Raw genomic sequence first — 13,395 nt, 5'->3', positions numbered from 1 at the left:
GAAAAACCGTGACAGAAATGTATGAATGTGAAATGAATGAAATAAATGAATGAATGTAAAAATGTGAAGCTCAATTGCTCCCTGCTGGAGGACCAACAGGTGGTGGACCAGTACAGGGAGCAGTAGGGGTAGGGGTGTGCGATATGACGATATAAGATTGTTAAGGATTATAACATCGGGACGATCTCATAAATCAGAAAGATCGTTAAACCATCTATAGGGCATGTTCTCCTCGTTTTTTCACCTATATATAATATTTTTGGGAGTGATGATGTTACCTGAAAGCTTCAGATAATATCAACTAAATGTTTCCTCTAGCTCAGTTCTCCACATACATAATAGATACATGCGGAGCAACATTAATGATTAAAAAAATAAACAAAGCAAAAAAAAAAAAAAAAAAAAAAACGCAGCCACAGCCAGTGCTGCATTCGGGGACGCAAAGGCAGCTAACAACGAGCGGAGCGCTGTGGAGCTTTTCTGACTGGAGCTACTGCTGGGTGGAGGCTGTGTCAGGCAAAGCTGGTTTACAGCAGCAGTACAGGATCTACAAGAGATCAGCTGCCATAGAAACACCCCGAAAAGCTGGAGAGAGAGACGCTGAAGCTAGCACCGATGCTAATGCTAGCTAGCAAGCTACTGCTAGCAGTTCACAAGCTAGCATGAGGGATTTTAGATACAACAAATCACAGAAATGTGAAAAGGCACTTAGTGAACATACCATCAAGTTAACAGCTGAAATGACCCCTTTGTCTAATAACTAGTGGAACATCTTTGATTTAATGGAATTATGAGGGGCTGTATTACAATGGAGACAGAGCCCTCTAGTGGTCATATAGCGCAACTATTAAAACTATATCCCATTAAAACTGCTAAAAAGCTATTTGATGTGTTTAGTTTTTTGTGTTACAAAAGTGTACTTTATAGTTCATTATCTTTTACCTCATTTTTAAAAGGAGATAAAAGCTTAGATCTCTGAACAAAAAACATGTTCTCAAGCAGCTGTATTATTTACTCAGGTTATAGATATTAAAGTTAAATTGATTTTGTTCTAAATTTTTGCCCTTTAAGAGGTAACAAGCTAAGTTTGCATTTTTATTGACCCTTTTTAATAATGTATTTGGTGTGTTTAGTTTTTGTGTTATAAAAGTGCACTCTATTGCTGTTCATTACTTTTTATGTTTGTGTTCATTGCACATTTTGATTAGAAAAAACCTGTACTATTTAAATTAAAGCTAGTTTCTTTAGCTTAAATTGTCTTTTTTTTCTCTTTTAGGGTTTTACATGTTTTAATACATTTTATACGTTTTATATGTTTAACATTGGGGGGAAAACATGGTCAAACTCGCAAATTAGTCTAGAAAAATCAATTGTCAAAAAAGAATTGTGATAAAATCGTGATATATTAATTTCTGAAGCTTTACAGCTTGAGCTCTGGAAGAACTTTCCTGACAATAATGCAATGACAGACCCCAATTGCATCTCCATACTTCAAACAGGGATTACTTTGTCCAGTGATACTTCAAACAAGATCAATGCGTTGAGCATATGGCTCAGTTTCTTTGCCTGCCACAATTTCTCTTGGCAGAAGGGCTTTTGAACAGTTGTATCAGATCAATAATCCTACTTCACAATCTTGCAAGGGTACAAATTTTGATTGGAGGTGTTGTAAATGTGGCCAAGCTTTTGCAGTCTCATTAGTTGGAATGTGAGCTTTGTTGGCTGGAATAACCTCTCGAGTATATGTAGGAGGTAGAGTTATTCTCTTGCTTGAGTTAAAGCCACGAACTTGAAGATCTTGTAGTCTGTGAGACTGAACAACTGTGGTCTGAGAAGAGATCGTAGACAGTTCTAGTTTGACAGGTTCTTGAGTTGTCTTGAGAGAGTCTGCAACCTCACTGAGAACGACGGTTGTATCACTTTGTGAATCCAATAAAGCATACACAAGGACTTCTTTGGGTTTTGTAGTAGAAGAAGAAAGCCAAACAGGGACGATTGCTGCTGTTTGTGTGGTATTTTCTTGACTTGCAACACTGTTTTTCATAGCTGTGGCTGTGACTTGTTGCTCTTGAGTTTGATTATTTTTGACTTAGTCTTTCCTTGCTTTGATCTGACTGAGCTGTTGGTTGTCTTTGTTCTTCTTTATTTTTGACTCTATCTTCATGTAGACAGGTAAGATGCTTTTTACTGCACTTTTCACAGACATTACGGTTAGTACAGTTTTTCAAATGGTGACCTGGTTTGAGGCAACCAAAACAACCTCTTTGACTGAATGAACTTAACTGTCTGACACAGGCTTATCCAAAAAACTTCTGCATTTGTGTAGACTGTGCTTGGGTCTCTTACAGAATACATATGTCAGATCAGTTCTTTCTTGTGATGTTGTTAGAGATGTTCCGATTCCGATACCAGTATCGGAAATTGCGACGATACTGCCGAAAATGCTGGCATCGGTATCGGCGAGTACTGGAGTCCAGGCACCGATCCGATACCACGTCATTAATTAAATTAGTAATCTATTTACAGGTCAGCTCCGTTAGCTCCTTTAGCTCCGTTAGCACTGAAACTTCTTCTTCTGCAATGTTTTACGGCAGCTTGCATCCCGTTGGTTGCACTACTGCCATCTGCTGGTCGTTAGCTCTGACACAGTTCTTTGCAGCGCCACTGTGCTGCAACTTGCTGTTCTTGAAAAGAAGAATGGATCACGTGACAGACGTACAGCGCCCGTTAAAGAAGCCGTTTGCCAATGTTTAGAGTGCAGCTTCTGCTCTTTGTATTTTTATTTTTTGAATGTAACTTCATAGGTTGGTTTTGTACTATAACATTTTGGAAAGTAATCTTTTAAGTTTCTGTTGAACTATTTTTTTTGCTGTTCTATTTAAATGCCCTGTTCATTTACTATCTTATGTTTGCACCCTAATTTAAAAAAAAAGTCTAGATTTGTTCATTAAGTTACTGTTGCACTACTGTTATTTATACTGTTTTATCTAAATTCATTTTAAAATACTGTGTCTGCACTTTAATTTAAAAATGCAACAATATATATTCCTAGATTTAAGTTGTCGTTGCACTACTTTTTTATATTGTTCTATTTAAATTTTCTTTAATTTAAAAATATTGGGGCTGCACTTTAAGTTATTGAAAATAATTATTCCTAGATTGATTTAGTTCAATTGCATTTGCACTGCTGTTTTTTTTTTTTATACTGTTCCATTTAAAAAAGAATGGCTTGAATCTGCTGTATTGATTCATGTTTTAGAGGGTTTAACCTGAGCCAGGCCTCACCACAGTGATAATCATGTGACAGTCCTGCAGGCGAGGCATGGTATTATTTTATAATATACTGGTATCGGATCGGTACTCAGTATCGGCCGATACCCACAGTAAAAGTATCGGAATCGGTATCGGGAAGCAAAAAATGGTATCGGAACATCTCTAGATGTCGTCAGTGTTTTAGCTCCAATTTGGATCTGTCTGGTGACTTTTGGCTTCTCTATCCTGTCAGACTGACCTTGCTTGAGTGATTGCAGTGATGTGACAGGCTTACACGCAATCTTGGCCTCTCCTGTAAGGAATGCAACAAACTGGCTCAAAGTGTGAAATTGATTTGTTTGTTCTTCAATTTCAATGACTTTGCGGTTTCAGCTAGCAGTGAGCCAGTCTGGTAACTTAGACAGAATTTTCCTGTTCTCGTTGCAGTCATTTAAAATTTCTAATGACTTGATGTGAACCATAGCTGCTTCACAGCTGTGCAAGAAATCTGCGAAGTTTCTTAGTTCAAAGCTGTCTTTAGAGGTGATTTTGGGCCACTCTTGTAGCTTGTCTCTGTAAGCTTTTGTGATTGTGAATGAGTTTCCATACCTTTCATCTAGAATTGCCCATGCAGCAGCATATGCAGATTCTGTACCAAGCAGGAAGTATCCTTCAAGTGCACTTGTTGCCTGTCCACTCACATATTTACGAAGGCAGAATATTTTCTCATTGTTTGGGATGTTCTTATGGCCAATCAGTGCTTGAAATGAAAGTTTCCCGTCACTGTATCTTAAAGGATCTCCACTGAACACTGCAAGTTCAGGAACAGGAATTCGACTAGCACTTAGTGCACTTGTGAGCACTTTAACAAGATCTGATGTACCATTGGCTGGGGGTGTGGCGGTTACTTGGGGCATGACATATTTAAGCAGAGTTGAGGAACTTATTTGTTTGTCAACTTTAACTTCTCTGATTTCCGTGACATCAACCCTGTGCTCCTCTGTTGCACTCATTTGATCATATACTTGCATTCTTGCTTGTGCTGCTTTCAAATCTTTGACCTTTTCCAAGTGCTCCACCTTCCTTTTCTTTTCATCCAGTATCCTTTGTAGAGATGCATACTCTTCTTCTTGCTGGGCTTTCAAGTTTGCTTCATCAGCTTTTCTTTGCATTCTCAGTTTAATTTCTTCTGCTTCTCTTTGTAAGTGCAGTTGTTTGACTGATGGTTCTCGCGCTGCCCCCCTTTTTCCTGACTTCTTCAAGTAAAGTGATCTCTTGCCGTTCCTTTTCTTGTTCTTGTAAGACTTGGAGAACAGCTTGACTTGCTGCAGTTTCTGCTGCAGCTTCTTGATGCTTGACAGAGGATTGACTTGAATGCTCAGAGATAGGGATGCACGATATCATCGGCACAATATCGGTATCGGCTGATAAAAGCTTAAAAACACGTTTATCGGTATCTGCAGATATGAACATTTCACAGCCGATAAGGTGACGTAACTGGGCACGTGCGGTGACATCCATAGAGCCCCCCCAAAAAAAAAAGTTTAATTGAAATGGTTTTGCTGTTTATCCTCATTCCTTATACTGAAATGGACTGGCATTTTAGGTCTGAGCTAGCTAGTTTAAATTTTTGCACTGCTTGTTTTTTGTTAAACCTACACTAAGGAACTTTTCAACCTTAATAAAACATTTTAATATCTTTTGTGATGATACTTCGACTTACAACTAGTTGAATGACCCCTCTGTCACGGGCTGAGGGCGTCAGTATTGCTTTCACTTGGACTAAGCAGCTGTGAGGAGGGTGGTAGGAATCCTGCACACTAAAAAGCTCCAAATGTGCAAACTGCTTTACGGCATGCGTCACATCTTGATATAACATTGTTTAGCCACCATTAGATTCATTTAGATTCATTACCTCGTCGCTATCCATCCTTCACACAGCCCCTGGAAACAAATGAAGGCGAGTTCAGTCCGACAGCATGCCCACCGGGAGCAGCAATTTACGACGCCACGCGCTAGTCCTCATGGGAACTGTAGTATTCGGTCAGCCAAAACACTACCACTTTTGTCCACTGGCGCCGCCAAAATCAACGAAAACTGAAAGTTCCTTAGTGTTGCTTTAAAGCACTTTGTATTATTTCAGGGAAACACCCTGCAAGTTGGCTGTTCAGTTAGGATTATTATTGTTTTCCATCTGAAAAAGCTCCTTAAATAAAACGTAGCACTTCATTTATTTGCACTGCAGAGCTCTGTGTCTGTCACCAAGTGGTTACAGTAGCTCTATAGTCAAATGCAACTTGGTTATGTTTAAATATGCATTGTACATTTAAAGGTGCCTTAAGGAGTTTGCACGTTTTATGCGAAACAGTGCCCCCTGCAGGCCTTGGGCGTAATGCAGCTTAGTGAAAAACATGTCCCTGTGGCTCACGTGCACGGAAGAGGGGGACTCCGTCTTCACTCGTTTAGAAGCGCTCAAGTAAGATTTAAGTTTCTTTTACCTGGTGGAGTCTGTGCTGGAGCTGTGGCAGTGCTAGAAGCCAGTCTTTTCTTACTTTCTGGAAGCTCCTGCTCAGTTGTTGCTCACTAAGCATCTGGCGGAGTAATGGCGGACATAACGAAACCTAACCAGCCGGAGCGAGCATTACGTCATTCCTTTCAAATTCTCCCCCAAAAAAGGCTGGTGCCGGACCGGCACTGCAACTTTCAAGTGACAATTTAGCGCTGTTAGAGGTACTTGTAATGAATATGTCAGGGCACATTGTACACATCATCAAAAATGTGTAACATATTTATGGTGGAAAATAAGTATTTTTAAGGTTGTAAAACTCCTTAATGCACCTTTAAAGGTCATGTGATCTACAATTATTCTGTATTTCAACACTGAATGTCTTGAGTTTGAAAAAATAATACATTTCTTATTTATGGTCAAATCAAATGTTTTTTGTCTTGTTTTATGTGTGTTTCTTAAACAAATAAGACTGTCACAACAGGAGTAACATGTAAATTCCAGTACAGGAGAGACTTAGCTTTTACAGTGAAAAAAAAAAAAACAAAAAAAACCTTGTGATTATCAGTATCGGCCAAAAGGGGTTTCAATATATCGGCATATTGGATATCGGCAAAAATCCAATATCGTGCATCCCTACTCAGAGATGTTCTTCCTTGTGTTAAAGGAACTTAACTTACTGCTTGTTGTCTTAAAGAGGGAGCCTGCTTCTGGGCAGTCTTGATCCTCTTCTTCTTTCCGATTCAGTCGATTAGCTCCTCTATTCAAAATGTACCCTGAGATCTCTGCACATAGATCTACTCTGCGACGTGTCTCTTTTATCTGGTGGGGTGAGCTTGCGTAATTCATCATAGACTTTTGTGACATCTGCACAAAGACCTTTGACTTCACCAATAATATCTTCATGTAGGTCTTCACTTAAAGGATCTGACTGAGAGAGGGACTGCTTGCACGTGTTCTCCACTTTTCATTGTTGGAATTGAATCTTTACACAGTCTTTTAATCCTTTCTTCCTGCATTCCTCTTCCTTTTTCTGTGAGTGTTCTCACTCTCTGACCTCTTCTTGGTTGAACTGCTTCTTGCTGCTCACAAAGATCACTGACTTGTTCTTTAGACTGCATCTGGGGGTCTGTAGCAATTTCACTAAGGAATGCACTTGACGTTAAAAAAAAAGGAACGCAGTTGGCTCATTCATGTTACTATTGTCTTGTCTTGTCACTAATATAGTCAGAAAGTCTTGTATAAACCAAAGATCTCCTTTAAACTGTGGGTTCTTGAAAACATAACTTCTTATTGTCTTGGAATGAAAATGAACTTAAAATGTAACTTTTAATCTTAATGAAGTAACTTAAATTGCTCTTACATTAACTTAACTTTTCCCATAATGCGCTAATACAAACTATTTATACTTTACACTATTGAAATGAAATACAGCATTTGCATTACTGTAACAAATGTCCTAATATGAACTGAAATATATTGATTCTTAAACTTTGTACTTGAATGTTATTGATTTAGGGCAGCTGTCATTTTATAAACTGAAACCTGAGATGGTCAAGGACAAAACTTCTACAAACAGATCTATTTATTAGTGCTGTCATGCGATTAAAAAAAAAAAAAAATCTAATTAATAACAGGATTTGTAATTAATCTAATTAATCACATTTTAATCTCATATTTGCTTTAGGTCCCCAAGTGAAGAATTCAAATTCAGGGATGTTACAGAATTGTAGTGCATGACTCATCAAATGAATACACTGAGAAGAGAAAATTTGAAATCCACATTTTTGTTAATGATGAAGGAAAGGTAAGTCAGGACGTCTTGTCCAAAATAAATTCTAAGCCCAATCAGGCAACTTAAATAACACTTTCAGTGTGTTTCATTGGAGAAATTCAAAAGAAGAAAAAGTTTAAGTACATCCAAGCAAACCAATTCGGCCTGGTGCACTATTCAGAAATGCAGTACAAATATTGATAAAAAAAAAATTCTGAAATAGAATAAGGCTGAGTCTCAAATAGCCACTTAAGCAAACTAAATTCAAAATGAATACTAAAACTAACTTAATATGTCTTTTTATAATTTATAAAGTACGTATATAAGTGGGTATAAATGCATACAGGCTGTGCATTATTCTGCGATGTGAAAATATGTTACATTTAATGTATATTTTATTGTAGTTTCTTTTTTTCTTTCCTTTTGACCACCTGTCTGACAACATATTTTGTTCATTTGTATAAAAAAAATCAAACAAAAAACTAAATAAAAAGTTCCAAAAAAAAAGCAACAGCTCTTAAAAAAAACATGTCTTTTGATACTAAATACAGTGAGGTACTTCAGTAAGAGTTGTTTGAATTTGGTATCAGATTTCATCCCTCTGTAATGTTCATTCATTTTCTCCTTTTCCAAGAACTTTATGTTGAAATGGGACAGAGCACATTTCATCACAACACAGTAACAGAATCCAGCCTGCGCTGACACTGTGCTCCAACATGTTTTTTTTTTACACAGGATTTTACATAATGTCATCTGGTTCACCATTTTCTTCCACAGTCAAAGTTGTGGGGTTTCTTTGTCTGAGTAATAATAATAAAAAAAATACTAAGCTAATACAGCAATTTAAAATGAATACTACAAGTACAACATGCCTCTAAATAAGACAACAGTTCCATTCACATTGAATTGCCACTCAAGTGTGCTATAATTAATCTTAGATTTTTTTAGTGCACTAATTTGCGGTTTAATTAATCTAATTAATGCACTAAAGTGACAGCCCTACTATTAATTAACCTTCAGACTTGCCCTTTTTGGTCAGATAAACTCTTAACTTCTGAGTGTCCAAGTGTCTTATGGCCTTATCTTGTTGAAGTGTTGCTCCTGGAACCGCTTGCTTCTGGTCCTGGGTGCACTGGTCCCGGCTTGCCTGTCTCCTTCACAGCTCCGCAGCATGCACGCTGCGCTGATTAGCCTTGAGAACACGGCTCCGTTGATCATGCAGCCTCCTCGTGTGCTCTTCACTCATGCGGACCAGTCCGAGTTTTCACTGTAATTCCTCCAAGTACGCAGGACACAAGTGGCTTCCAAAAACTGAAGAGTTTATCGAGTCCATCTTGTAACAGACCGTGTAAACACACCACTAACAGGCATAGAAAACAACAATTAACTTCAAGAATGACATAAACAATGGACAAAAATAACTGCTTTTACAAAATAAACTGACAAAAGCAATACCTCGTTGGCTGAGTACAGAGAGGAATTAGCTTGTAGTTTCTTCTTTTCTTCTTAAATGATCCTTTTTTGTCTCAAACATTTACTTCTTCCCCTTCTTGTCATGCCTCCGTCTCATCTGACATGGCTTCTTCTGTTCCCCAGATAATGTGCTCTACAAAGCGTAATCATGCACCACAGTGCCCCCTGGTGAAACCTCCTTGCAATAGCAACAAAAATACAAAAACAGATGCAAATGAAAATGCAGCAGTTACAAGTTTATCATAAAGTTTACAATCAAAGTCAAACAAGTGCTGAATCTTAGGCAGGCGAAGGTTGAGCCAGCTTTGGTAAGTTTCAACTGCTTATTGTGTTTTTGTGTGGGGGTGGTTAGGTGCTTAGCACTGGAGTTTCGGTTCCTATCACCAACGATAAATGAGGCAGCTGACACGAGTCACACCTTCTATTGATTGCCCAAGTGAACTCAGACGGGGCGGTTTAGCCGGGCGCAATCAGTCACGTTGGAAACAGCTGTGACCTTGTCAGGTAGTTAACAGCACAGACTGCGCTTGGCGTCAGCCACAGCGTCAGCCCACATGGTGTGAAGACCGCAGAGGGTAAAGACCTGCGAGTCTACCTGTGCGAGTCCACCGAGCAAGGACACCGGCTTTCATGAAGGTTTGTCTGTCACAGTCTAATGCACAATGTGTCTCTCACGTATTCCCATCAAAGCATATATTCTGATTGTGTACTGCCCACCAGGGGGTAATCTGGATGGCTTTGTCTCTGAAATGGACATGTTACTCTCTGATATCCCTGATGATGGCACACCACTGATTGTCATGGGAGACATGAACATTCACATTGACAAACCTCAGGCACACGACTTTCTGGCACTGATCTCTTCTGTTGCACTTGTACTGGTTCCGTGTCCTCCCACCTACAAAGCTGGTAAGTCCTTGACTTGGTGCTGACTCGTAACTGCTCCATAGCAGAGGTGACAGTTACTCCACTACACCTGTGACACCATTACTTGGTAAAATTTGTGACTGACTTTCAGACATTGCTAACACCAACACTTCAAGATCAGTGGTCTCCTTCAACAGAAACCTAAAGTCCCTCACAGCAGGTCATCTGTCTGAGAAGGTGAGCTCTGTCATGCCTGACCACTCACACTTCTCATCACGTCGTGTTAAAGAGGGTACAGAAACACTCTGTTACCCTCTGGCGTCCGCTTTGGATAAACTCCGCCCATGGATGTCGAAACTAGCAAAGAAAAACCAGGCAAGTCCATGGCTCTCTGAAGCTCTGAGAGAAAAAAAGAGATGGACTTAGAGCAGCAGAAAGAAAGTTGCATAAATCCCGAGAACCCACTGATTTGTCCTCATACAAAGAGAAACTTGCAGGCTTGACTTCCTGCTTGCAGTACGCAAAAAAAAAAAATCAAAAATGTTATTCTGAGAACAAGATCTGTGCAGCTTTTGATTTCAGAAAACTGTTTTCGCTTCTGAGTACTAGTTGACAGTGAGAAATAACTAGTTAAGTCAAAATTAAACATGCAGTTTTGAGGAGCAAAAAGACAAATCCAGGACAGCTAGTAAATACGAACTTACACAAAGACATGGGCTCCACTTGGTGCTCCGTCTCCGGCTCTCTCCTTCGACGCCGGCGCCCCCAAGTGGTGTAGAAATGTCACTGCATGAAAATGCAGTCGCGTGTGTATCAGAATGCATCCAACTCATACACGCCAACAAATGTTTTCTGAAAATGACTCAGACGGTAAAAGTCGCTTAGACTTGAAAATACAAATGCCTTAGCAAAAACACTCAACAACAACAACAACAACAAAAAGGATAAGAATAAACAGAAGAAAATCACAGTGACAAATAACTGAGCATCTCAAAGACAGCACTGTCAGCAACGACTTTCAATAATCTGGGACTTATTGACATTACACTGGGGTGAACTTAAAATACTAGCACGACGTTACAGAAGAACCTCAGAGGCCTTGACCTAAGAGTCAAACGTAACCCGCCGCTGTGCACACATGAGCAGCAACTCACAAAATTTCCTTCGACCACAGAGGGTGTGGGGGGTGCACCGCTCCCGGAAGTACTGCAATACCAGGTCGATGCGTGGAGTGGACGGAGCAAGCCCCTATTCCATCTCCCTGTTCCAAAAACCAATTTAATATATAGTCCCCAGATAGGGGACGTATCAGATATTAAACTGATAAGAACAGATACTACACTTGATCTTAGCCAAAAGGCCGAGAAGCGATACTGACGACGCGTCCCAAGGGAGGACGTCATTGTCCGTACTGACACAGTGACTTCCGGTCTGACACTTGAGCGTCTTCATTTAGGACTTACAGTCTGAGCATCCTGCCGCCGATCCCACGACTTTAAAGGACAGTCAGGAGGGTTTACTTTATGCTGGCAGTCTGCGTCTGTAGTCACGTGCTCCATTCTGGTCCAGTAGAAAGTCGAGGGATCTTGGTCCCGACACATGAATGCTCATGTCTTCATCAAACACATAATCATCTCTGTGACCGTCAAATGCATGAGTTCGGGAATTAATTTAGATTTGATCCGACATGCTGGAAGAAACTTGTCAGACAGACAAAAACATAAATACACAAATAAACAAATAAATAAATAAAACAAAACAAAACAGGACAATTTCAACTCCTCATTGTAAGCGTCACGGTAGACGTGCCTGTGGCGCCCTCTGGTGGAGTGAAGCAGTACTACAGGCCTCAGACTGCTGCGCCCACCGAGCCAATGGTACGCCGTGTCCCTGCGGTGCCGCAGACTGCACTGTCAGGACCGCACTGAGAGGCCCACGCTGCAGCGCCCCCCTATGAAGTCGTAGTTGAATAACCGGAGAGACAGCACCGTCGGGCAGAGAGCGATGGCTGCGCCACCGATGTCCGCCACACAAACTCTGAATACGCGTTGTACTGCCACACAAAGTACAGCCCCCACTTCAAACACATCACCAGAACTCGCAACGACAAGAAACACCAAGCAGTTTTTTAACGGCGCATCAACAGAGTTCACCATTAAGAGGCCTTGTCTTGAGCGCCTCCGCAGGATTTTTGCAGAGCTGTACGAAAACTCCAGTAAACGCGCAAATGACACCGACGAGTTTACTCGTTTCGTACAAATACTGCAAGTTTTCGCTTCTGAGTACTAGTTGACAGTGAGAAATAACTAGTTAAGTCAAAATTAAACATGCAGTTTTGAGGAGCAAAAAGACAAATCCAGGACAGCTAGTAAATACGAACTTACACAAAGACATGGGCTCCACTTGGTGCTCCGTCTCCGGCTCTCTCCTTCGACGCCGGCGCCCCCAAGTGGTGTAGAAATGTCACTGCATGAAAATGCAGTCGCGTGTGTATCAGAATGCATCCAACTCATACACGCCAACAAATGTTTTCTGAAAATGACTCAGACGGTAAAAGTCGCTTAGACTTGAAAATACAAATGCCTTAGCAAAAACACTCAACAACAACAACAACAACAAAAAGGATAAGAATAAACAGAAGAAAATCACAGTGACAAATAACTGAGCATCTCAAAGACAGCACTGTCAGCAACGACTTTCAATAATCTGGGACTTATTGACATTACACTGGGGTGAACTTAAAATACTAGCACGACGTTACAGAAGAACCTCAGAGGCCTTGACCTAAGAGTCAAACGTAACCCGCCGCTGTGCACACATGAGCAGCAACTCACAAAATTTCCTTCGACCACAGAGGGTGTGGGGGGTGCACCGCTCCCGGAAGTACTGCAATACCAGGTCGATGCGTGGAGTGGACGGAGCAAGCCCCTATTCCATCTCCCTGTTCCAAAAACCAATTTAATATATAGTCCCCAGATAGGGGACGTATCAGATATTAAACTGATAAGAACAGATACTACACTTGATCTTAGCCAAAAGGCCGAGAAGCGATACTGACGACGCGTCCCAAGGGAGGACGTCATTGTCCGTACTGACACAGTGACTTCCGGTCTGACACTTGAGCGTCTTCATTTAGGACTTACAGTCTGAGCATCCTGCCGCCGATCCCACGACTTTAAAGGACAGTCAGGAGGGTTTACTTTATGCTGGCAGTCTGCGTCTGTAGTCACGTGCTCCATTCTGGTCCAGTAGAAAGTCGAGGGATCTTGGTCCCGACACATGAATGCTCATGTCTTCATCAAACACATAATCATCTCTGTGACCGTCAAATGCATGAGTTCGGGAATTAATTTAGATTTGATCCGACATGCTGGAAGAAACTTGTCAGACAGACAAAAACATAAATACACAAATAAACAAATAAATAAATAAAACAAAACAAAACAGGACAATTTCAACTCCTCATTGTAAGCGTCACGGTAGACGTGCCTGTGGCGCCCTCTGGTGGAGTGAAGCAGTACTA

At 40.6% G+C, this 13,395-nt stretch overlaps 2 non-coding genes across 2 annotated transcripts; both read right to left on the bottom strand.

Annotated features, from left to right (window-relative positions):
* Positions 1 to 11,053: 11,053 nt before the first annotated feature.
* Positions 11,054 to 11,244, bottom strand: LOC115407716 (U2 spliceosomal RNA). The gene has a single exon (XR_003933675.1). It is a non-coding gene; the product is annotated as a U2 spliceosomal RNA (small nuclear RNA).
* A 1,489-nt stretch (positions 11,245 to 12,733) lies between these two features.
* On the bottom strand, positions 12,734 to 12,924 carry LOC115407713 (U2 spliceosomal RNA). Its single transcript, XR_003933674.1, has one exon. It is a non-coding gene; the product is annotated as a U2 spliceosomal RNA (small nuclear RNA).
* Between the last annotated feature and the right edge of the window lie 471 nt (positions 12,925 to 13,395).

Source organism: Salarias fasciatus, chromosome 2 (assembly GCF_902148845.1).
Source record: "Salarias fasciatus chromosome 2, fSalaFa1.1, whole genome shotgun sequence".
Classification (NCBI taxonomy): domain Eukaryota; kingdom Metazoa; phylum Chordata; class Actinopteri; order Blenniiformes; family Blenniidae; genus Salarias; species Salarias fasciatus.
The sequence above is the reverse complement of the archived record's forward strand: the minus strand, read 5'-3'. Positions and strand labels throughout refer to the sequence as shown.